Raw genomic sequence first — 26,030 nt, 5'->3', positions numbered from 1 at the left:
TATAGGATAGGGCCTACCACCCAGGCTTCCTTGCATTATAGTTCACTTAATTCTCCTGACTTCTTTAAATGTGCATTATATCCCAATTTTTGCAGGTGACAAAGCTGATGTTTAGAAAAGTGAACCTTCCAACATTCATTCCCAAGTTGTTCAGCCAACAAGCAGTAAAAGACAGATTTACATGGATATCTCCCTGCTCACAAAGCCTTTTCATTTGAAAGTCTATTATCAGGTCATTTGAGAGGTTATAGGTTTTTCAAAATATTTAAAATGGGTTACCTAATTGCCAAAGGATAGTCCTGGTGGGAGATGGGCAATATATCTTTGTCCTTTACCAGCCTATGTAGCTCCCGACAACATTATCTGAGGTGGTGATTATGCTTGATTTGTTTATCATTATATATTTATTTGGTACCCAGCATGTTTGAATGATCCTGGTCCCAATCCAGCTTCTGTAGCCACAGAAAGGTAGTGTGGTGTCCTGGTAGTGCATTGACTTTGAGGCAATGGTCAGTGGTTCAAGATCTAACTTTACTACTGTTTACCAAGTGCACTTGAGCATTTTTTCACCCCTCAAAGCCTTGATATCTTGTTCCATAAAGTAAAAATACCTAAACCTGTTCTATCTACTGTCAAGAATTATAGTTGTGAGGGTTAATTCCATTCAAGAAATATTTTCCAAGCTCCTGCCCTGATGGGATCAGGTTCCAAGCATGGACAATGATTACAAATGCTTGAACCTGTGAAGAAAACTATTTTTATACAAATAAAAGTCAAGAGGTTGAAATTATACACAGGGCATCATCAGCTTAATATCAAGAAAATCTCACCCCCAAGACCTGACAGAGTTCCCTACTGGATTTTTTTTTTCCCTGTTGAAAAATTGAGCACATTCTTTTTCTCATGACATTTCATCTAAATCAAGTTGTCAGGAAGGTGTAATTTCTTCTAGGTGTGCGTATGAAAATAGATAGGCTGCTTTTTCCTTGGGGTCATTAGCACTTACCTATTTTCTGGATCCCTGGTTTGCTGAAAGCAACAATGGATGACATTCACAACCAGAATGACTGGCTGAACGTGTTCCCTGGGATATCACAGTTTTGTCCCCTGGCTTCCTCTAGCATGCTTAGTAACTTTATCCTTGGCCATAGCAAAGTTTTTCTCCTGAACATGCCCACATTTTCGCTTTTAAGATTGGAATTTATCTGGAAATCAGTGCTAAATACAAATTTAGGGATTATGTATAATATCTGTCAAAAATTCAAAATTAGGAGAGAACTTGGTAATTACTTAGTGAAATTTTCTCATTTTGCAGTTTAGGAAATCTAGACCCATCTATCCATTCATCCATCTATTATTTATTTGGTCATTAATTCAACCCATATTTAATGAACCTGTATGAGGCACTGGAGATAATATATTGGATGACTTTGAGGGAGGGTCTCAATCTTTGGAAACTTGATAACATTTGATTATCACTATAACAACAACAAAACAACTATTTGTTGTGTACTCCATATAGCCCAGAAGATGCTTTTTTTTTTTCATGCCTTATTTTATTTGATTCTCATAAGTGCATATGAGACATTTTACAAATGATAAATCTGAAACTGAGGGAGATTAAGCAACATGCCAAAGATCACATAATTAGTAATGGAGTTAGTATTGCAACCCGACTCTCAGTCCAAACCCACACGTCCTACATTACACACTGAATGAAGTCTGATGGTCCAGAGAAGTGGAACAATTGCCCATGAGATCATAGACCAGCTTATTTGAAGAGCCAGTGTCTTCAGAGCCAAATTACTGTGTGTAAATGTGAGTATGCGCATTTATGTTTACATTTTCCTTCAAAACATTGCATTTTTAATCAGTTAAGAATGTAGCACTTGGTACCTGCTAAGAAAGCCAGTAATCTTATTTTTTCTTTATATAAACTGTTCAACCATTCAAAGTGTTCCTTTGAGTGTGAGAGGAGTGGGAAAGAGCAAAGTTTGAAATACATTGAGGTGGTAATGCAATTTCTAAATATTTCTATAAAGCAATCATCTAGGTAGAAATTCTTTGAGGACTGCTAGAGGGCACATGTGATGCCATCCTTGAAAAATGATTACCCTGAAAATTGCAGCCCCATCCATATCTAGGCAATCATAAGGCAAATCATTAACCTATCAATTTACAATCACCTAAGAAAACATGGGATACTTTATCAAAAAAATAAATCATCTTGAGCACTGGTTCTCAAACTTGAATATGCATATGCATCACCAAGGTTTTGTTAAATTCAGATTTTTATTCAGGAGGTCTCAAGTAGGGCTTACAATGCTGCATTTCTAAGAAGTTACCAGATGCTGCCAAGGCTGCTTGTCCATGGACCACACTTTGACAAGTGAGGCTTCTAGACCAATATGGCTTCCTGTTTTGATTCTCAGATGAAATAGACAATGATGTCTCTTAATCTCAATAATGGTTTCTTATTGTGTAAAAACTATGATCTTGTTAGTTGGATGAATGGTCCTTTTCAGCACCAATCCAAAAAGATAGTTGTTGCCAATTTGTAAGCAAACCAGAGGTGCATTTCAAGTGGCATTTCAAAGAGAGGTCCTAGACGATAGTCAAACCATTGCAGGTTCCAAGTACAGAATGAGAAAATGTAAAAACAAGCCTAACATGTACTTTATGGCAAAGAGAGAGAAAATTCAAAATGACCTTGACAAGTCATTCACATAACCTTGACAAGCTGTGTAAAACTCAAACCAAAGAGGTACAAAATAGTACACTTGAAGCCAGAAAACCCAAACAGCCTAGATGTGGTAAAACGGGGAAGTATCAAAGGAAAGATCTGAAGTACACACTGAATCACAAGGTGCAGATGAAGCAGCAAGAAGACACTACCGTGGGATGGAAATAAAAGTACTAGGATATTGTAAAATCTTAAGGAAATCTATTCACAAGAGCTTGCCCTATGTTATTAGGATTTTACATATTGCATTTTAAATCAGAGACAGAAAAATTGGAGAAGATTTTAAAAGTCACAACCTCACATGTCTTTGGAAGTCAGAGGGGTTTCCTCCACCCTGGAGAGTCCTCAACTCAACCCTCTTGCTCAAATCATTTATTCCCTTTCTCTTTTCATTTACAAGAGTACATGCAAATCTGAGTTGAAGAATGCTAACCCAACATGGGCCACTGTTGAACTTATCGGCTTACCTGTAGATTACACACCTCTGAAACCCAAGTTAAATAAACTAATAAGTTTTCTACTGCAACAATGCAAAGTTGTAATATGTTGAGTCTACAAAAAAAAAATAATAACATTGGTATTTGTAGAATTGCCTCATTAAACAGAGACTCATAAAATTGGCTCCAAGTCTCCAACAGAACAAGCCTGGGAGCAAATCTTTTTCTATCAGCTGATAAGATGCTTGACATTCATTTAGGACCTTGAGGCAGAAATGCAAGAGTGAATAGAGGTCCATTGGACATCTGGGAATTTATGTGGAAAATCAAAACTCATGAAAGATGCTAGAGCCTCTTATAATACTTCTTGTTTTCAATTTATGTTAATTTGGTTTTGGGTTTACCAATAGGATGCTATCTTCTGGCAGTGAATGACCTTATAGTTAAGAACTTAATGGTTAAGTTGATTTGAGCTGATATTAGACAGCGAGTGTTGATTTCTTTGTGTTCCTTCCCGTAGCGTTGTGGGTTCCTGTGGGTTCTGCACTGGTTTAAAATGTCTCTCCAGGAGTAAAATTAGCTGGGTAGCAGGGACACCAGTCATGCAAGTAGCATAGTCACTTACTGAAGAAAATCCATTCATCCAGCGATCCATTTAGTCAGTCATTCAGTCATCTGAAGAAAAAAAAATCTGCTAGTTTTTGTTCTTCACCCTGAAGAACACATGTTTCCATCCACAGATCTTTAACAATTTACTTTCTTCCTTCCTACTCAGCCAAGCAGCATTTTTCGTGCGTAGGAGGAAGTACAGGCACCCACGGATGGATCTGTCCATGGGGCACATACTTACTCCATCAGGCTCAGGAGTAGATCTAGAAACCTGGCTGGATCAGAGTTTCAAGTGTTTTCATTTCCTGAAAGACAGTGGATAAGTGGAGACAGTGGTTGAATAGTTGAATATTCTTCCTTGTTTTCAGTAAGTCAGACGCTTGTAATTAACTTTCCTCATGTAGTGTTCTCAGGATCCGTGAGGACCTTGGTATTAGTCTCTTCATTTTATTGATAAGAATGTTGTAGGCCAATAAAGAAGCCCAAGATCATATACTGATAAAACTCAGATGCTCATGTGGTCTTATATAATGCATCCTTTCCTCCCTTCCTCCCTCCCCGCCTCCTTCCCTCCCTCCTTTCTTCACTTCCTCCTTTCTTCCCTTCCTCCCTTCCTCCCTCCCTCCCTCCCTCCTTCCTTCCTTCCTTCCTTCCTTCCTTCCTTCCTTCCTTCCTTCCTTCCTTCCTTCCTTCTTCCTTCCTTCCTTCCTAGTAGTTACTGAGTTCTGTTTTATGACAGACTCTTTTAATGGGTGAAAGATAAGACCCATACCTTGCTCCTTATGAACATAGAGTCTATGCTAACGAGAACCATTATTGTGCTATCTCAAAGGCTGCTGTACAAGGATGCAGACGCTGGACTAAGAGTCCAGAGGAGTGATAGGTAATTGTTTCATCTGTGATAAAGGGAGTCAGGAAGGGCTTTATTGAAAGATTGACATGTGTGCTAAATCTCGCAAATTGAGTTGCTGTTTTCAGATTGAAGGTAAAGAAGCAGGTGGGATGAAGATTTGGCAGGGAATTTAATGCTAGAGAAGGAATGGAGGCTTGAAACATGGTTGAAGTTGGTTGGGATTGCTGATTTCACGTGGCTAGGGATTAGGATGGAGAGGTGGGCAAAGTTCAGGCAAGGGAGTGTCTTGGCAGTAACCTTGTGGATGTCAACTTTCAGGACAGTGTCTCTAAACTTGAATAGTGTATGTTCCACTTCTAAAAGGAAGAAATTCAAATCCCTATTATTCTGGTTATTCTTTACCTCCCCACATTGCATCTCTACCCTTCTTTGCCTTTTCCCTATGGACTGAAGGCTGTCCTCTGTGGATTGCACCATCCAGGTTCCTCTGCTTCTAGGTGTTTGGGACAGTGGGAGGCACTGGGGTGATCTGAGAGTGGTGGGAAGAGAGAACAGATACTTATTCTTCTATTCCCTCCCGCTTCCAAGCCACGTTCTGGAAGCAGTTCAGCCTCTCTAGGTGATAGCTCCCATCAAGCATCCCCTCTTCCAGATGTTCTGTCTCCTTCTGCATTCCAGTAGACCTGTCTTTTCTCCTCAGCCCACCATTGCTAATTCTTTGATTCCTTAACTGATCTTTGTTCATTCCCTTAAACCTGTTCACACCCCTTCACTAAATTCTTTTCATTTAAATCCTTCTTCAGTTAAGTGCCATCTCTTCCCTGTAGGGCCCCTGACCGATATACCCATCAATCCTCAATGTTGATTGAAATATCTTTATTATACCATAACTTTATATATGCAGATGTATGGAATGCAGTCTTTGTAGTTCTAATAAAACTCAAAAAAAATCAAAAGAAACGATAACTAAATACGCACAAAACTAAAAGCCAATAAAATACGAATTAACAAGAGTTTGATGTGATACACTGGGTTGTGTGTCTATGTAGTCGTGTGGCACTGACTGCCACTGCATAGACTTTTTATGTCTGTCATACTTCTGTTGCCGGGCACCGTGTGATGACTGAGCTCTTCCGGTACACCTTCCGTGCCAGTGACTGGGAAATCTTCATTCATACGGTGAACGTTGAGGTCATTTGACCTTCACTTTGAAAGAAGCATGATGTATGTATTTGGTTGGCCTGTGCTCTTTTCTCATTAGCTTCCAGTATTAAACAAGTATAGCTTGTCACCACCACTGTCGTAAACACAAACACAAACACTTAATTGCTTGGCAGTATTCTGTTAAGAGGTGAGCATCCTAGTGACCCAGAAAAATGCGTCTGTTAATTTTTATATTATCAGAGATGAAAACTTACCTTAGAAACATCCCTCATATTACTGAATTATGTCTAAAGACCCAACCCCCCACTCCCAAGAGTCAGGTACCCAGGATCAAAGGGGGGTTGCCATGAAAGGTCAATGAACAGGGGACCAGCAGGATCAGATTTGCATGGGCTGTGGGGATGGGGTACTGGAGGCACAGAAGAGGTTGGAAACCATCCAGTCCATGGCTCCTTCTAGTACATCCCTGCTATCATCCTAAAATGTGATTGAGTGCAAACAGTAATCCTCTCTCCCCAAGACCCCATCCCACGTTAATCCAGCTACACCCCTTCTTGCCTTTCCATGTGAGGAAGATTACTGCCAAGTAGGGGGCAGGAACTTGAGGGCGGATGATTGGGAAACATCCTGAAATAAGCAAGACTTAATCTCTCAAGAATGGGAAATTACAGACTGAAAGGTAATAATGAGAGAGAGAGAGGTACAGACAGAGATTGACAAGGCAGGAGGGAAAACACTCCACAACCTTTAGAGAGCCTGCATCTCGGAGGATTCATTCATTTCTCTTCTATATAAAATGAGGGAGGAGGATTGAACCAGAAGATCTTTAAGATGTGGCTGTAGCCCTATCACCCAATTTCAAGTTAAAACATAAAAGATGGTGCAGGCTTTGTGTGTGAGCAGGTGTGCCTACCAGGAGGCTCTCTCTAAATTAACCTTTGAATTGGTTCCCAAACAAACCAGAGCTACTTTAAAATTTCAGTCTTCTCAGCGCCACCGGGTATGTTGCAGACTCCTCTCCCCGCACTCACCTTTCCTTGGCTGCACAATGAAAGCACTTCAGAAGGAGGTGAGGGGTTCAGGCTTGCAGAGGAGGTCAGAATGTACAGAGTCCTGAAATAGCTCTATGAGCAGCAAAACCACCCTCGGCATCCCATTCCTGGGGAGGCCCAAGATGAAAGGAAGACTTAGTGAACCCCTATCTTTTTCGCTCACTTGTTGGGGTGACCATGTTTCATTTTCCTGTCTTCCATTTCTAGAAAGGAGAAAACATCTCCTGCCTCCTCCCACCCCAGAGAAATGTTGGAGAAGTCACTTCCCTCCCCCTGTGCAGGAGAAGTGGTCAAGCCAAATGTTTAGTGCTGGAGGTCATCTTTGCCAGTGGATGGAGTTCTATACCTTGAAGTCAGGAATCAGTCCAGCAGCATCTTTTTCCCTGAGGGTGGTCTTCTGGGCTTAGGTCCAGTGGGTGCTCTCATTTCCTCCCTCTTCAAGGCAGACACACCTGGACAAAGGATAGACATTGGGTGGGAAGCTGGATGCCGCATTTTGACCTCAACAGAAAGAAAAAAGCTGTGTTGTACGGTGGGGTTTACCCAAAGCCTGACATTGTGGGCGCTATGGGGTAATTTCCCAGATTGCCAAAGGGGCTATTGAGTTAGTTCTCAGTTGGCTGGTGATCTGTGGCATCTCCAGAGGGAACAAGGTGAAGGGTAAGTAGGAGACATCTAAGCGCTAACACACATCACTTCCCCCTCTTCTTGGATTGGTCCCCCGCCCTTACCCCTCATCTGTCAGACGATACCAAATAGGGCTGAGTACACCTCCAAACCCTCCATGCATTGCCTCAGGTGCATTGATTGCCAGAGAGGCATCTCAGCCCCCTGTGCCTGGGCAGTCGGTGCTCCTCTGGGCTCACGGGTGCCTCAGAGCCCCGTACTAAGCAGAGCTTGGATTGGCCGAGCATTGCTGGCTGTCCACTACTATCTCTTCTAGGAAAAAAGAAATCCATTATTGCTAGGCCTGATCTGCTCCTGGATGGAGAGCTAGCAATTACCATTCACCAGGTGGCCCTAAGCTTTTTCTTTGCTTTTAGGGGCAAGAAGCAACTGACTGAAGTGTTAAGCTCATTAAATCTACCCCATGTGGTACAGGCATGTTATGGGGCTTTTTCTACCTGCTTTCTGGGGGCAGCCGTCTCCCCCCTCTGCAGTGCTCAGATAAGATTAACTAGCTCCTTGGCTCTGCACACAGGTGTTTTCCTGGACTCTTGCGCGTTCTGACTACTGCTGCTGCTGTGGGCTGTGCAGACAGCCTCCCAGCCGCTCTTGTGGTGCCCTGCGCCTGTCAGTAGGAGGGGATTAACTTGTGCTTTTTTCAAATTATCAAACCCCCCTGAGGAGCAAGTGAGGCAGGTGGTGAATTCTGTTTCCCACATTTCATAACTATTTTATTTTAACCTAACCCGGCTTGCATCTATGCAAATAAACCCAGGGCATTCTACAATAGCTCCCTGTGCTGTCTGTTGGCCAGGAGCTGAGGACCCCCCTTGGTTACATTCATCTCTGTGTTGACCTCCTAATGCTTCAGAACACAATCTCTAAGGTCTTCATATACAGCCCCTGGTTTGGGTTATGGTTTTGTTTGTTTTTCTAAACTTTCTCCTTTCTTGGACTCTCTAATCACACTATCAGAGAAAATTGTTATTAGAATGATAAATATGGTCCCCGATTTTTCCTGTGTTCCCCATGTGTGTCATCGCTCTCTCTCCCGTCTATCTCTGCACACACGATTAAAAATAGCTATCTCAGTTTTAAAGCTTCTAGTTTATTCTTATAAGACTCTATCCCTCTGAAGAGTGAGGACCAGATCTCTTCCCAACTATTATTTTTTAAGATTTTATTTATTTAGTTGAGAGAGAGAGAGAGATAACAAGAGAGAGCAGGAGCAGGGGAGGGAGGTCAGACGGAGAGCAAGGAGCCCGATGTGAGGCTCGGTCTCAAGACCCTGGGATCGCGACCTGAGCCAAAGGCAGACGGCCAACTAACTGAACTACTCAGCTGTCCTCCTCCAAGCTATATGTCTATAAAATGTCAAGCCTTAGGGCACCTGGGTGGCTCAGTGGGTTAAATGTCCGACTTGGTTTCAGCTCAGGTCATGATCTCAGGGGTTGTGAGATTGAGCCCCATATCAGGCTCCATACTCAGCAGGGAGTTTGCTTGGGATTCTCTGTCCCTTGCCTACCACTTCCCCTGCTCTCTCTCTCTCTCTCTCAAAAAAAAAAAAAAAATCAAGCCTCCTCCCACCTGAAGGTTAGGGGACATTGAGGACCAATAATAAAGCCACCTGTGTGCCTTGTGCCCTGTACCCTCCCTGCGTACCAGGCACTGGCTGATGGCTCTGTGTGCTTCTCTCCTTACTCCTCCTGACTCTATTATTTCCATCATGCAGAGACAGCAAGATTTAGAGCAACCTGCTTGAGGTCGCAGAGTGGACAAGCGATTGAGCAAAGGTTCAGCCCTAGAGATCAGATTGCGTGGCCCATGCTCTGCAGTACGGTTGTTTACTGTGCCCTGACTTGATTGTAATTCCTGAGAGAAACCTAGTTTTCATTTCATTTCATTTCATTATTTCATTTCATTTCATTTCATTTCATTTTTTATTCTTGGGCAGGGAGCTTGTTGTCTCTTATTGTTGGTCACTCTAAGCTCAATGGCTGAGCCTAGAACACAAACTTACCTGTGGCAAACAGTTTCTCAAGTTTAGGAGGAAGAACAAAACAAAAATCAAGAAAGCCCTCAAATACATGCTTTCTTGCACACAGAGCATTTACTTGAACCTAAATCACAAAAATCCCATTTTTCCTTTTACAGATGTAATTGTCACATATGTTCATTATGAATTTGTAATGAGGGCCCAGAACAGATGGCGCAGACTTACAGTGACATACACTGCAAGCAAGTGATGCTTGCCTATGACGGGGCTGTTGCTGTCCTTGACGGCACTATGGGGCCAGGTTCTGGAGCTGGAGGGCGGCCCTGAGGCTGGGCCTGGCTCGCCTGGGCACAGGGCCATATTTAGCTGTGTCTGAGAGTTGGGTTTGGAACTGGTCATTATACCTTTCACAACCTTCCTGGGCATCCTAAGAAAAGACCTAGTGGCCAGAGGGGTAGGAATTCATTTATAGGTCAGAATTCGTGTAAGCAGTCTTGAAAGAGACAGGTAGGGCTTGGACTTCCTATCAGAAAGCCCTCACCAGGGGCTCTCTCCTGTTTGCCCCACTGAGAGCTCCTCCAACTTGTCCTGTGGGTTTGACCCGTCTGCTTTTTTTTTTTTTTTTTTTTTTTTTTAATCTAGAACCAGAGAAAGATGGGGCACTAACCCTGGTGACCTAATGTATCCGTTCACTCCGATGTTCTGGACTGGAGAGTCACATGTCGCCACAATCCCTACTTGTTTCAAGCTGTGTGCAATTTGATGTTCATTCAAAGTGGGAGACACCAGATTTGAATTGAGGTCTCCTTGATTGAAAAGCCTGTGAGTTGTCTAATATAGACGATCGCGAGTGTTAGGTTCTGTTGAACGTTAAATTGGTGACCCTCTTCTCTGAAAAGAGTGATGATTTTTTTCAGGAGCTTCTTAAAAGTGAAAATCTGAGATGAGACAGGTGACAAAGTGGTACGGAACTAGAGTCTTGAGGAAGGAGAGTTCTCTCTGTTTGGAGACCATCCCCAGGGCAGATCCTCCAACCACAGGTGCACAGGTGCACAGGTGCACATTGCACTTCCACTTCCAGGTGAGCTCTGTGGGTCCCTCCATGCTCCCCTTCTCCCCTTGGGACGCCTCTGCATGGCTGTCTCATGGGCTGTGAGAAGTATGAGAATTATGGAACCCTTTCAGAAAAGCCCTGTTCTGCTGAGGGTAACTGAGGTGATATCATGATTCTCTCTCCATGTTGTCACCCACCTATTCAGGTAGGATGTGTGCAGGCTGACTAAAGAATCTGGAGAGTGGGCTGTCATCACAAAAGTCACTTACTTGGGCTTCTTTTAAAACTAAAAGTCCTTTTCCAGATAGGTATTTTTAAAAATCCGATGAACAGATGACTCTCCTTTCTCCCACCTGCCGGTACTGAGCACTCCCAAAAGAAGAAAGGAAGTAGGAAATGGTGTGTGCTTTACTGCTCAGGCTGTAGTCATTGATAAATTGTAGGTCTTTTATTTCCGTAAGATGTGCTTCACAAACTTCAAATTATCTATCACAGCAATGAGAGGGAAATAAACCTTTGGTCCCTGTGATTTTCATAGGCTATCGGAAGAGTTTGTAACGACATAAACTGTCCTGGGAAGAGGCAGCCTTATCACATGTAATGTGTCTGACAGCCTGGCTCCTCACCAGATGCCATGGGCTGGATGTTAGGATCCATGGGTTGTTGTGTTGGCATCCCATCTGCACCACCTCACGCAAGTCGCCACCACTTGAGAGTCATTCTGTGTCTGCAGAACAAACACGGCACAATGTGTTCTCCTTACTGCAGAGAAATGTTGTAAGATCAAATGAGAAAACATGGTCAAAAGCCTTTTGTAAATTTTGAAGTGCTTTACAAATATCTGAGGTTTCTAGAATAACATATTAGTGGAGGGCTTCAAAACTTGAGCACTGTTGGTACCTTGGGACGAATGATTCTGTTTGGGGAAAGAAGGCTGTCTGTGCATTAGAGGATTTTGAGCAACCCTGTGCTCACCCTTGGATGCCAGGAGTGCCCTCCCCCCCTGTGATACCCTCCTTCACCCAGTCACAAGAAAAAATGTCTCAGGACATTGCCAAATGTTTCCTGGGGGCAAACGTTCCTCTTCGCAGACTAAGTGTAGGCCTTGAATAGGTTGCTTAAACTCTCCAGGCCTTGGTCTCCTCACCTGTGGACTGGGCATAATAGTAATAATCATACCTAGGTCATAGATATTATTTAATTCAATGTGAGGATGAGATGAGCGAATGCACATAAAGCAGTAAATAGTGTGTGGTACATGTAGTAGATGGTCAGTAATTATTTGCAAAGCATGGACTTAATGCTACTTTTGAATGTAGAGATGAACTTGCTGAGCCATCATCCCTACAGTAGGCACCCCAGGCATCTAGTTAAGAAGTAGTGATGGATTCTCTCCGGAGCATTCACAGGCACGTGATCAGGAATGGGCGTTGGCTTGTGGCTTGCCTGGGTCAACGACCTCTTTTGAGTGCTCTTGTCTCTGTCCCCTTGCTGAGGAGCGTTATCGATGCCAGTCCCCCCAGAATCCCACCATCCAAACCTCTGCTTAGGGCTTCGTGGCTTTCTCCTCGTGCCCTAGACCTGCTTCTAAGATGGGATCTGATCAGCTCATTCACGGCAAGGACGTCTGTGCAACTTAATATGTACTCTTCACAGGTGCATTTGAAAGTGTTTAAAGGGCTTTAAGTCAAATAATTCACTTTAAGAATTAACAGGCCACTGTGCTGGTCTTGACAGTATTCCGTGGACTGGAAAAGAAACCATGTGAACGGTGCACCAGTGACGTGAGCTCAGTTCTGTAGTATCAATTTACTGAGCATAGTGGGTGGAAAAGCCCTTTTGTTACTAGTTAAATTTAGGGAGAGTCAATAAAGTACCTTTCCATTCTCCCAACTTCAGGACCATTTGAACAATCGATACAGAAGTCGGAGATGAAGTTCCAAGACTTCGTGTTTGGAGATGGAACAGTTTGGAGGCTGTAACTTTAGACTTATTGCCAAGGACAATTGCTGAAACTTTCTGCATAGAACTAGACAGAGGTAATTCCCCTTCCCTCCAGTCTTCACCCCCAGTAGGAGTATGAAAGAGAGCAGATCCAGTGAGGGGAGAGTAGGGGCCAGATGCGTCTCTCTTGTGCAAGAACTTCCACCTAGAAACACGAGCCTGGGACGTGGATATGGCCTCCTCGACCCTCAGCCCATCCTGGTGACCGTGGCCTCTAATCTATCTCATACTTTATATAGGATGCACACTGACTTTGTGTCAGAATCGGCCAGTGTGTTCCTACAGATAGTCGTCGTGTTAGGAAAATAATTAAGGTCAGCAGGGGGAATATTTAATATTAAATACTATGGGGAAATCGGTTTGGGAAAATCTGTGGGGATTTTTTTTGTTTGTTTGTTTGTTTGTTTGTTTTTTTACCGGATATCTCAGCGTTCAAGTACACAGGCTTCCCCACACCAGTTTGCCTTTCCCCGCCCGGGGGGTGGGCATCAAACACACCTTGATCCATTCTGTCTTAAGTTAAATGTGGAGGAAGGGTTTTTGTTGTTAAACCAGCAAACCGGTCCAAGAGGGTTAAAACTACTAACAGAATGAAAGTCAAGCTAAATCAGCTAGATTGCCCCCAATTCACGGGAGGGAAAGAGAGACTCACAGCTTGTGATGCAGTGTTCTGTTGTATCAAAAGGATATTTATATAGGCAGAGGCGCATAAAAACTTGCTTATAGCTTCAAACCATATATACATGATGTAAGTGCGTGCACCCATGTGGCTTTCTGATGAGGAGTGGGCGATTTTTATTTTATGCTAGGTTGGTTTCTCTTTTCTTTTTTTTCTTTTCTTTTCTTTTCTTTTCTTTTCTTTTCTTTTCTTTTCTTTCTTTTCTTTTTTTCTTCTCTTTCTTTCTTTTTCTTTCTTTCTTTTAACCTGATGTCTCATGTGAATTTCAACTTCTCCCTTCTGTGTCTTGGGACATTTTTAATAATCTGATGATGCTCCGTATGAGCTCAGCATGTGGAAGCAGATCGACGGACTAGTTTATATAACTGTTGATGAAAGCACCTCCTTTTGTGTTCATATTGGTTATGGCTTCTTTGCAAAGAGCAGCAGTGTATGCTATGCTAATGGAGCCCAATCCCATCACCTTGATTCTACACGCGAATGGAATGCTAAGGTAACGGGCTCTGGGACGATACCTGGGAATTGCCCAGAGAGGCTCTGGGCAGGCCGGGAGGGAATTGAACTCTGGTGAACTCTCCCAGAGCCCTGCGGTTATCACAGCTTCCTTGTGACAACTGCCTCAAGTCAGAGACCAGAATCCTTCATAATTGATTTTTCTCCGGTTACCAAACTTCCTGTTTTTGCACTAAGTTTGTTTTATTTTTTATTTTTTCCCCCCTGTGAAACCTGTATGTCTTTTTAGCTGGAAATGGAAGAGATTAGGAGTGGTGATGATCTAGAAAAGATGAGTACCTATCCTGTCCATCCTTCCGAGCACCATTTAAATGCTGCTTCTTATTACAGTGCTTCTACTTGAGGACAGGTAGTCACAGTTGCAATGTCACTTCCATTATAAACCCCTGTTTTCAGGTGCTCATGACAGCCTGGAGGGAAAAAAAATCACTCTTTGGGCTGAAATTTCTCATATCCGTTCTCACCTCCGAGGTGAAAGTCTTGTTCTAAAGTCTGGCAGAAAGCTCTGCATCCGTCAGTGTGTGAGGCCTCTCACACGACCTGTCGGTGTGGGCATGGGGGGTCGGGGTGGAAATTTCACAGTAGTGACATCTGGGAAACCGAGGACCCTCCCTCATCTGTCTGACATTTGGGAGTCAGAACCCCATGGTCGCTTTGTGGACTCTGCCCTTCGGGGAGAAGGTGATTTTTGCAAGCCACCTGGTTCATCTGATTCCTGGGTATTGAAGAACATTCCTTAATTCTAGAAGCAGGCAAGTGAAGTAATTCTGCAAGGAAACTTGAATTTGATCTCACCACATTGGTCCGGCACCCTTGTGGAGGCAGAGGTTAATATGCCAGCATGGTTGGGCCTCACCATCGCTTTGATCCGAGCTGGGGCTCATCCAGCTTCTCAGCCTCAAGCTCCTTTCCTGCCCTTTTCTACCCAAATCCTAATTTTCTAAGAAACCTGATTCATGTGTCGCCTTCTCTGTGAGGCCTCTCACCTGGTCATCTCAGGCAGATCCCTTCTTGTTCTGTATCTTTGCAGTGTACTATTTGTGCCCATTTTATTCTACCTCAGTAATACGTACTCAAGTGTCTTCTGCTTATGGCTCTCCGTCTGTTAGCTTGAAAACTGCCCGAGGGGAAGGACTCTTGAGGTTTTGCAGACATTGCCATGCCTCATGCATATTCGGTACTCAATAAGGGCATCTTGGATCACCATTTATTGAACATCAGCCATATTGCAGCTCTTTGCAAAATGATAGTATTTGAGGTTTCCGACAATGAAAAACCGAAATGGATGTAATTCTTGCCCTGTGCAATCATGTGATTTCGGACATTTAGCGAGGTGACAGCAAAATGACAAAAAAATTTTAAATATAAAGCTAACCCTTTAATGTGGGATCTAATGGTAGAGTTTTAGCACCAGCCCTCCCACGGGCGATGCCTTCGTGAGAGGAGGGCGTAGGATGGATCTGTGGTCCTGAAAGAGTTTGTGGGAAGCTATGTTCTGGATCCGTCTGCTCCACTAAGGGCGTGGAAAGATGATTTTATTTTATTTTATTTTATTTTATTTTATTTTATTTTATTTTATTTATTTATTTTTTTGCTGCAAAAAGCTTTATTGTCTCCATTTGGTCCACGTTTTGGGAAAGGGCTCCAGGATGGTTAAAAAGCTGCCTAGTGGCTGCACGGGAAAAGGCAAGATGATTTTAAAAAGCGATCAGGGGAGGGTAATCCAAACCGTTTTCCGTGTTCTCAAAATAAACCAACTTGCTGTTAGACAGAGGGGAATAAAGTCGTGTTTTTAGTGACAGTTTACCTCCAGAGGGCTTGTGTTCTTCTTTGCAACGAAGAAACCACAGCACCACCCGCATCCCTGCAAGATTACTGAAAAGTAAAGATAACTGAAACTACAACGGGGGTCTAAAAAGCAAAGTTTAAAGGATCTCCCCTCCCTCATCCTCCACGTCTCCATTATTAATATCTCTCCACCTATTGATTGTAGACGTTCCTTGTCTTTTTCTGTGTGTCTCTGTTGGATTGAACTTGAGGTTTGTTCTGCTGAGGAGACCCAGCCTGACAGGGAGGATGTGGAAAAATGATCAGAGCCGGGCCTCACTCCTTAATCCCGTCTGCTGCGCTGCTCCTTTGAATGACACCAGGAGCCAGCACACAGATGAGCCATTGGAGGCTCCTGTCTCCTGTGCGATTGTTACGTTTGTGACACTATTACTGAACAAGCTCTCTCCTTGGGTAGAGTGCCCCCCTGGTCAATTTTCAAATGCGTTTGGATGTTGGGCGATCTTCTGAGCTTCTGTGATGAAATCCAACGCAGGATTTAAAAGCAGGCATTCTGCACATTGGGATAATTAAGTAAAGCTTATCCCACTTTATCCCAAATCCCCGTCGACCTATTTTTAAGTGTAAGGTTTGAAGAGCTGTGATACAAAGGTGGAAACAGAGTGGGTCAGCGGCGTCTTGCCACCCACTCCCTCCCTGCTCCTCCTCCCCAGATTTCCCTCCTTCAGGGCCCAACCATCCCACCTGGAAGTTTAACTGAGTTCAATGCTCTTTTTTTAGAAAGCCCGCCAGATGCAAGCTTGGCACTAGGACTCCAGTGTAGAGAGCGCTCAGACCCAGGGAATCAGAGAGCTTCGGGCTCACCTTGAAGGCAGGGAACGTGCATATCCGCATGACCTTGAAAATGTTAGGTGTGCACACTCAAAGGAGAACAAGGGAAAACGTCCCCGTCTCCAATGGTGCTGTTACTATGCTGAAAGCCTGCTCTCTCCTTCTTTCTCTGCCCTTCCCCACCAGTCCCTCTCTCTCTCTCTCTCTCTCTCTCTCTCTCTCTCTCTTGAAGAGGAAGGAGAGGAGAAGGAGTAACAAATACATGCAACAAAATGTTTGGACGCTCAGATAAAACAAAGCCCTCCCACTCTGCCCTCTATTCCATCCCTAACCCCAAAAGGGAAAAAAAAAGAAAAAAAAAATCCAGTGACTTGACCAATTACACAATTAAGAAATAAGGTGCAGTGGCACCTAAATGGCCATTAGAGAGTTGCTCTTTAAGAGACCTGCTCTGTACGTAAGAAAGTTTCACCGTCCTATGGCAAGCACACCTTCTTTTCCCTCCTTACCACTTTTTTGACCTCTGCCATTATCTCTAGATTTATCAGCAATACGAGATGGCTTTTTCACATCAGTAAGCACCAGCCAAAATATAACAATCAGAAAGAATCAGAGAAAATAAATCAATGTCCACAAACAACCGACCAATTTTGGCAAGTACAATTTATTCATAAAAGCTACAGTTCACTGGGGATTCTCTTGTCTTGCATCCACAATGCCCTTGATTCAGAGGCCAGCTTGGCGAGCGCCAGGTGGCAGCCAAGATGGGAAGACACGCATTGTTCTATCCGGGTTGCTTTGTTCCCCCTCATGCCTCTGGTCTCCCTCTTTTTAATCTCAGAGGCGCGTTTTATTTTAGAAATTCTATAGGATTGTTATCCTAACTAATTGAAGATAGAAATTAAAGTTGAGCCAGCCGTGGTTTTTTTGCGGGTGGGGGGGGGGCGTTGGGGTTCGGAGGGAAGGGAGTTGTAGAAAGGAGGCCTCCTGGTCCTGCCGATAGGCTCACTGCTCTGAGAATTTCCGATGCCTTCTTCTGATCATGCGTATCATTGCCCCTCAGAGGTCATAATCATGCACCAGCAGAAACCATCTTAGCAGAAAGACCTCCATATTTCAGCTCTATATTCTGTCTGGGATTAATTGCATATTTTTTTCCCAGAGGGACTCTGTGTTTCCCCCCCCCCCCCCCCGCCGAGGCTACGCATATTTTGCCTTAGATCCCTTCTTATGTTTGAGTTTACAGTTTACATTTATATCCCTAAGGATTTCTCACCCTCTCATTACGAACGGCTGCTTATGTCCAGGGTGCAAGGGGGAAGCCACGTACCTTGCTCCCCAGCCAGGGCGAGGAGAAAAGAGAAGGGGGGAAAAAAAGAGGAGAACTGAAGGGATCATAGGCTGCAGATGTGGGTGAGAGAGGAGGATGGAAAATATTACAACAAAAGCACTCTTTTAGCAGTAAACAAGGGCTCCTGGACCAGAAAACACAGAGTAAATAATTCTGCTGACAATAATTAATTAACAATAATAGTTTGCACTCAGAGCTCGGCTTTCATCCGGCAACCTCAGAGCACTTCACAAACCACACTTAATTAAGGCTCCGGGCCCCCTGTGGAAGGTGAGCAGGTATTAATAGCACCCTTTGTCTGGCACAGAAACAAAGGCTCGTTCCAGTGGCTTGCTCCTCTGGAACCACTGGTCAGTGGGGAAGAAGGGAGCCCTCAGTCAGGTTGTCTGGGTCCAGGTCTGTGTCACCTGACGTGGCAGGCAGCCACCTGCCTGGGTGACCCATGTGTACTGCTGGTAATTAGTCGCCAACCTGACACACACCTGCTATGTGTGTAGTTCCCCCTTCGGTTCCCTCCTAGGCTGGCTAGCTGGCTTGCAGCCTCTTATCTGGTCGGAGCACAGAAAATCTCAGCTTCCTGTTCCCAGAGCAAGCTGGGAGGTGAACTCTCCTGCACAGACAGTATTTAATTTGTGATGGCTTGATGAGGTTAGTCACCTTGCTCTTTACCTCCGTGTTCTCCCGGCCACGTGTTGGCCGACTTACTTTCTGCTGCTACTTTGTCAGGGGGTTTGCTGGAGAGGGATCCGGGAGGAACAGAGGAGAGATGCTCATCTGCCTGGGTGGTGCCGGGTTGCCCTTTCCCCGCTCATGTTCCTGTTGGCCCTCGGCTGGCAGCTGCTGCTGTGCTACCCCCCGGGCCCCCCAGATGGAAGGAGGAAAGATTAGCTCTCCCTGCATCTCGTGCCAGGCCTGCGTGGTGGATTAGGTTGGCAGAGAGACCCGAATAGCTCCATCTTCGGGAGCAGATAGATCTTTCTCAAGGTCACTGCAACATACAGATGTCTGAGTTGCTCGGGAAAGCTGCCTTCCAGGTCCACTTGGATCCTGGATTCTGACTTCTAAGAGCGATTCCTAGACACTTCTGGCACTGCCGTTGCCTTTTATGTCAAGCCTTTTGCAAAACACACCCTTTGCCAATTCCTCCACAATAAGATTTGAAGTTATTATTAATCCTTTTAATACTTATTTCGTAGGGAAATGCACAATGACAAACAGCTCTTATAAATTCAGAAATGGCCTTATGTGGATATACATTTATTTATAATGTTAAAAAATACCTTTGAAAATTTTAAAAAGTGTGATTCATTTGCAACACACTAATCTTTTGTAGGTGAGAGAGGACACTTAATGCACGCTCAGATTTGGAACTGCCTACAGTTACCTCCACACATCCTGCAAGGATTGGCACATCGGTTGGAAATTTTTGTATTGTAATATGAGGCATGTAAAAGTTGGGGACTAAACCTATGGGAATCCCAAGAAATAGACCTAACATGTTCCTGGACGCTTACACCATTTGGCTGGTTTTCTAATACCAGCAGTGGACTGGCCCTTTCTTTAAGAGAAGCATGATAACCGTGGAATGCACATGGGTCCATTTGGGGAAATGCCTTGAACCCTCCAGGAACCTTCTTCTGTAGGTTTCTTTTACCCATCGTTACTCTGGGATTTCTCTGCATGTTTTCTTCCCCCTGAGTTTATCAAAGGCATCTTGCAAAAAATGACCGCAATATGGATCGCAAAACTACGCAAAACACGACCATGGTGGTTCTACAGTGTATCGGAGGAGATTCTAACTCTTTCCTTTATTTGGATTTGAATTCTTCTTCCCATGCACTGTCAAGGTCTAGGAGGCCAACCTAGGGAGCTAAGGAGGATTCGGGGCTCAGAAAAAATTATTGAAAAGAGAACAGATTGTTGTACAGACCAAGCATAGCTTGATGCCGCTCGTGGTGAGCATTTGTTTGGCTCCTGCTATCAGGCATAAACAAGATTCAATAACAAGGTATATGAAAAATGTATCTATCACTGATACTGTTACCTGTCTTCTGCACAATTGAGATGGGTAGTCATGTTTCTTCCTGTCCTTGGGGAAATACAAGTGTAATGTGTGATCTGCTCAAAGTCACAAAGCTGGTGAAGGGCGGAGCTGGAGTCAACTCAGTATCAGAAGCCCAGGCTGTGGCTCCGTGTATCTGTTAGGAGGCTCACCATTTCCTAAGAGGAACTTGGAAAACTTGTCCCACAACTCTGAAGGCTGTCACTAGCAGGTGCCCCAGGCTGCAGATGGCTGGCTGCCCTGTGTGCCATTGGAGAGTCTGCCACTGAAGGAAAAAGAGTAATGCCTTGTGGAGAGGCTTTGCAGAGCTGGCGCTGCATGATGGGATCAGGGAAGGGATGCTAGTTTGGGATTTCAGGAAAAAAAAATCTATGAACCCAGAGCCAAGAGTTTTAGGCCCAGATTTACTAATGTTTGGCTTTTCATGAGATGCTCAACTTCTCCAAACCCTGGAGTTCCTTCCTGTAACATCAGATAATGTCTGAGTCTCAACCTTGAACCAGTGACAGTGTGGGAGGCTGTTCTCTACCCCTTTGGAACTCTGGTGGTAGATGAATTAAAAAAAAAAAAAGGTAATAATAACGCAGTGTAACAAGTTAAATAATACAGACCTGAAAAAAAAAAAAAAAAAAAACCTGGATGCCTGATGGAATAAGGAAGTCTTCACAGAAGATGTGACATTTGAAAAGGTCTTATATGTCTACAACTTGACAGGAGGAATGATTTATCCAAATTAACTGGTGTGTACGGTGTGCGTATGTGTAGGCACACACATGCATGCTCGTGCACTGCGAGTGCACGCATAATACTTCCATGTACAGTTTCTGTGCTAGGCTTTGAGTATACGGGTGTGAATAAGACAAATATCCCATCCCTAAGATTAGAGAGAGAGGCCACCACCACGTGGAACCTGAAAAGCTGCAACGAGCTCTTATAAGACAACCTCCACCTCAGTCTGAGGCAGGGGAAGAATTTCCAGCAGAGAAGACAAGTTGGATCGAGGTGACAGATTGAAAGGGCACCGCATGCCCAGTGCTGTGTCTCTGGGTGAGACGTAGATGGTAAGGCTGGAGAATGGCAGGGGCGCCTGGGGGGCTCAGTCAGTTAAGTGTCTGCCTTCAGCTCAGGTCATGATATCAGGGTCCTGGGGTCAAGCCCCAGGTCAGGCTCCCTGTTCATCAGGGAGTCTGTTTCTCCCTCTGCCCTGGCTGTGTTCTCTCTCTCTCTCTCTCTCTCAAATAAATAAATAAAATCTTTAAAAAAGGGGAGTGGTGGGCTACAGAATGGTATAAGGGGCAGATGGTAAAGGGTCATGCATGCCTGGCCTAAAGTTTGGATTTTATCCCAGAACAATGGAGAACTTTAATCAGGAGAAGAGACCAAATGAGAGCTTTTAGGGGGAAGGAAGATGGATTTTCCTGTGAAATCAGAAAATAAGAGCCTGGGGGAGAAAGTGTGGGTGGTGGCCATCCTTACAAGAAGTTCTTGTGATGGGGCAGCCGGTGGGCGGGCAGAGGGAGAGGAGTTGATCTAGGAGACAACCCTGACTCAGAAAAGACAGTTTGTAGATTGATGAGGTTTGAGGGCAAAAGAAGGCTTCAGGGGTAAGGAAGGGTAAGAATGGATCTAGTTCTCCAAAGACCAACACTGCAGCTGGAAGAGAAAGTTCTAGTGGAAAGATGGTGAGCTCGCCTGTGGACGTATGTGGTGAGGTGCCTGCTTGGGCAGCTGGGGGTTCATGAGCACACCTCGGGAGAAAGGCAGGAGCTGTTTGGGTTTGGGAATCATGGAGATGTGTGATGCCGGGAATGGGGAGAATGGAGGGCGCCGGGTAAATCCCCGGGGGAGGAACAACTTGGGGCTGACACTGAAGCAGATTAGCTGCTGAGGAGCTCGAAAGGGAAAGCCAGAGAGCCATGAGGAGGGCAGGAATGAACGAGATCCTGGGGGGTGAGAGAAGAGCGGTGGAGGCCAGCAGCCTGGTCATTGGCCTGGTAATGAGGGCACCATGGGGGATTCACATGGGACTGGTGTCCCCCTGTAAGCTTCATGAGGCTGCTCAGTGCATGTAAAGCAATAGACTGTGAGCTGCTAGACAAATGTCAACTATGTGTCCTCTGCCTACACCTCTTCCCCTTCCTTTTCTCCGCCCCAAACACTCCAAATACTATTTCCAGCTGACAACCCCTTCTTGAAAATGAAGCCACCTGCTGCTGCGTGTCTTACCCACTCCTATGCTGCTGTCCTTCTTCGTCTCTTTGTTCATGCTGCTTCCTCTGCCAAGAAGGCTTTGCCAACCCCATCTTGTGCCTCAGTAACTTCCCTGTATCATCTGGGACTTGTTTGAACATCTCCTCCTCCAGGAAGCCTTCCCAGATTCTCAGCAATGGAAACCACTCCCTGGCCTCCTTCCCACCACAAACCCAAGGCCGGGTTAAATGCTCGTCTTCTGGTCTCTCCTCATACCCTGTGCACATCTGTATCATCAAATATCCGCGTTTAGCATCCGTTATCCATCTATTACATGTCCATTTAATGTCCCTTAGGTGTGTTCTCTTTGTGAGCGGGAGTCTTGTCTTATTCTCTTAGAATCCCCACATTCCATCTCAAGGCCTGATACTTAAGAGAGCCTTGATAAAACATTGTCGAACATGAATGAACAAATAAGATGCAGACACCCAGGGGTTGTTTCCTTTTTCTAGAAATCGGAGCATCCAACCTCACAAGACGAGGGCTTTCGACCACTCACCTAAGAAGCAACGCCGTTGGCGGGGAGCTGTGACCAGACCAGCTGACAGTGCTAATTAAAACATCCAGCCCACGTGTATGCAAATCCAGAAACAGCGTGTCAGGGAAGATGATCCTGATCCGAACCCATCCCCAGAGCTTTTCCTGAGCCCAGCTGTTTAGAGGCAATCTGCAGCCTGGCCACTTGATAAAATTATTTCTGTTTGGTGAGTGTGGGTGGGCATGCGGGTGCGTGAAACCAGGACAGTCAGGGCAGGAGCTGATGGGAAATCAAATTGTGAAGGGTTCAAGAATGAAAGAAAAGTGAAAAAAAAGAAAAAATCCCCAGGGACCTCATCAAGTTTGGGGTTAGAGACCATGAACAAGGGAAGAAATACCTGATTGTTATACTTCCTTAGACTACCTGACTTTCATGTTCAATGCAGCATCGAGCCACAAACAAATCCACAGGCACAAACCTTAGACGTATGATCTCGGCAGCCCTTGGCCTCCTAGAGCTGTTGCTTGACTCCTCGTCACCAGGCTCAACACAGCGAGACGCCGTACACTGGGTGTGGAGGGTTGTCTTAGAAGAATCTGAAAGGCTGAAGCGTGGTACTTGCGACATGCGGAGATGTGGGGTCTCTTCCCAGCTCCGTCACAAACTGGCTGTGTGATCCCAAGCGAATCGTTTGACCTCTCTGAGCTTTTGTCGCCTCAAAATTAGGGGTTTCGGACCAACTGATCTGGAGTTTCTGCTTACACTATGATGATGCAGTTCTACTCTCCTGATTTTGTAGATGAGGATCCCACTAAGTTCAAGTTCATTCAGAAGGGGTGACTCAGTTCCTGGCGTGTCCGCAGGGATGCCATCTCCCAGGCTACCGGTTTAGATGACTCAGCCCCGGTTTTGTCAGGTCCATACACCCACGATGTGTTGTTTATAGGGCGGACTCTCCTCACTCTCCCTCCGCCTGGCCTTAGAAGAGTCCCTCTTTTCTTGGTCTGGCCTTTGGCAACGCTGCTGGGCAGTTGCGAGCATCTAGTCAGGTGACTGGCTGGCCCTGTCCTAGAATATGTACAGAGAAGACAAAAAGAAAAATGGCAATTGGGTGCATTTCTGCCAGTGCCCCCTCCCGGAACTCACACAGCTCTCTGCAGCTGCACACAGCCTGGGCCAGGACTACCATCCAAGTGCCTCCTGGAAGTGCCTGCAATAATATTCGATCACAGTGTCAGGCCTGGAAGAGCTCACCTCTCCATGCGCGGGCCCAGTCAGTATTGCTGACTTCGGGCTCACTTGGCCAATGGGGATGGCGCACGCTGCCCTGCGTGCTCTTGGCCCGGGTGACACTCCATTCTTTTTTGCTCCAGAGGGGTGGCCAGGGTTTTCTGGGAGCTGGGAAGAATTGAAATCCCTCCTGCTCATGGAGGGACAATGCACTGAATTGGTAACTCTCTAGGCAGGGCCTTAATTTTACTCGTGCTTCTTTCCAGGTTCTCAATTGCTATCACTCCGACGGTTCAGTCTTCTTTGTCCGTGTTCAAGGGAGGCAGCAGGGAACCAGTAAATAATGGGAGTCCACAGTTTTGTTCAAGGACTTCGATTCCCTTAAATATGTAGTAAATGCCTACTACGTGTGGCCCTTCTGCTAGATGCCAGGAATACAAAAATGAATAAGGCGTAAACTCCGGCACTGGAGATTTTGCATCTAGTAGAAGAGAGAGGGACAAATAAAGAGAGAGTTTGTAATCAGAGATAGGAGGTAGCCAGTTGCTGTTGGAGCAGAGGAAGGTAATGACCAGCCCTTCTAGGGCGATGGGGAGAGTTTTTTTATCAGAGGAGTTGTTAGAAAATGGCATGTGGGGAAGGTTGCCAAGAGGGGAAAGGGGTTGCCCCAACAAAGTGTGCGCAGCTGCAAAAGGGCATCACTTGGACACAGGCGACACGCTCCCTGTGGCTGCAGCAAGGGGCGTGAGGGGTGCAGGGCAGGAGATGAGGCAGGCAGGATTTTGGCAGGACCGCTTCCCCACAGTGAGCTGCCACCTGAGAGGTGACAAGGGGAAGGGAAAGGGGATTACGAGATGGCACCTGTCAGCATCGTGCTGGGCATTCCGCACGCTTCATCTCATCTGACCTGCTGCTGTGGTGACCTGCACCCCAGGACAAGTTGCTGAGCCAGACCAAGCTTTTAGAAATCACAGTAAAAAGATAAAAATAAAATAAAAATTCTACCAAGAGAGGCATGATAGCATCTTCCTCACAGGGCTGTTGAAAAAGTTAAACACGGGGACAGGAGAGACTTCTGTATCTTTTAGTGTGGGAATCGCTCAGGCTGGAAAAATAGGGCCTGGGGGATTCTGTGTGGTCCTGACCGATCGTCTCCTGTCCTTGGAGGTCTGTTTGGTGAGAGGCGGACAGAGACAGAAGCCGAGGAGAGAAATTAAAATAATGCCCCTGGTAGTACATTCTAAGAGATGCCAAAGGAGTCTGAGTGGGGGTGGTGGGTGAGGCTCTGAGATTCAGGTGCTCGCTCCCCAGGTGAGGGTGCGCTGCTGGGGGCAAGACTGGCCCCCTTGAGGGAGCCAGGAGGGCAGCCAACCTGAGAAGAGCAGCTGACGGATTTGTTGAATATTGCTTCAGATGTAATAAAACCGGTGACTTTCAAGTGTCATAACAAAACCACAATAGAAAGTAATAATAATAATAATAAAGCAACTTCTGCCATTTTCTGAGCTACAACAAGACTTGAGATGCTATACTAAATCAAATTTTGGTAGGATGCCTGGGTGGCTCAGTGGTTAAGCATCTGCCTTTGGCTCAGGGCACGATCTCGGGGTCCGGGGATCGAGTCCCGCATCGGGCTCCCTGCAGGGAGCCTGCTTCTCCCCCTGCCTGTGTCTCTGCTTCTCTCTCTCTATGTCTCTTCTCTCATGAATAAATAAATAAAATCTTTTAAGAAATCAAACTTTACTCTAGAACCTCTTTATTTTCTACTTGTTATCTATTTTTTTTAATCCTCCCCAAAGCGCTATGAATAGGCTGGTATTACCGCTTCCGATTTTACAGAAGAGGAAGTTGAGGCTCGAGGTGACGAAATATATGTCTCAGGCTCATTCAGCTCATAAGTGAAAGGATAAGGACTCGGGCTCCACAGGCTGGTGAATCTGGGAGGAGAAATCAAGAGCGAAGGACTCACTCTAGAAATGTGCCACAGGCCTCCGTGTTTGCTCCTCTAGGGGAGAGTGGGCTCTTGTGGATTCCTCCTACTTGGAGGGGCTGGTGTGGGGAGGAAGGGGAAATGGTCCCTAATCAGGACTGGGAATAGCAGGACAGTCATGCTGAGAGGAGATAACTCTAGAAACAGCCACAGGGCAAAGTAACTCAGCAAAAACATAATGAAGCCTCTTCTCTGCGGCCGCGGTGGGGAGCCCCTCGGCTAACCTCTGTGATGAGCGCTCGCTGATAACTATGTATTACCGCTCAGAATCACAGGCAGT

The 26,030-nt window shown here is 45.3% G+C and overlaps 1 long non-coding RNA gene across 10 annotated transcripts in view; it reads left to right on the top strand.

The window, feature by feature from the left end:
- The window catches only part of LOC102153283, a 93,658-nt gene that overhangs the window by 19,496 nt on the left and 48,132 nt on the right, over nt 1-26,030 (top strand). For 6 of the 10 annotated variants that reach the window (XR_005359064.1, XR_005359066.1, XR_005359059.1 and 3 more), the window contains 2 exons: nt 12,474-12,613; nt 22,505-22,756. This is a non-coding gene — a long non-coding RNA (uncharacterized LOC102153283). Of the gene's footprint in view, nt 1-10,162; nt 10,343-10,419; nt 10,602-12,473; nt 12,614-22,504; nt 22,757-22,975; nt 25,422-26,030 lie in introns of those variants that run through there. The other 4 variants (XR_005359062.1, XR_005359061.1, XR_005359068.1 and 1 more) reach the window with 4 other exon arrangements.

Source organism: Canis lupus, chromosome 5 (genome assembly GCF_011100685.1).
Source record: "Canis lupus familiaris isolate Mischka breed German Shepherd chromosome 5, alternate assembly UU_Cfam_GSD_1.0, whole genome shotgun sequence".
Classification (NCBI taxonomy): domain Eukaryota; kingdom Metazoa; phylum Chordata; class Mammalia; order Carnivora; family Canidae; genus Canis; species Canis lupus.
Note: the sequence above shows the minus strand (reverse complement) of the source record. Positions and strands in the feature narration are given on the sequence as shown.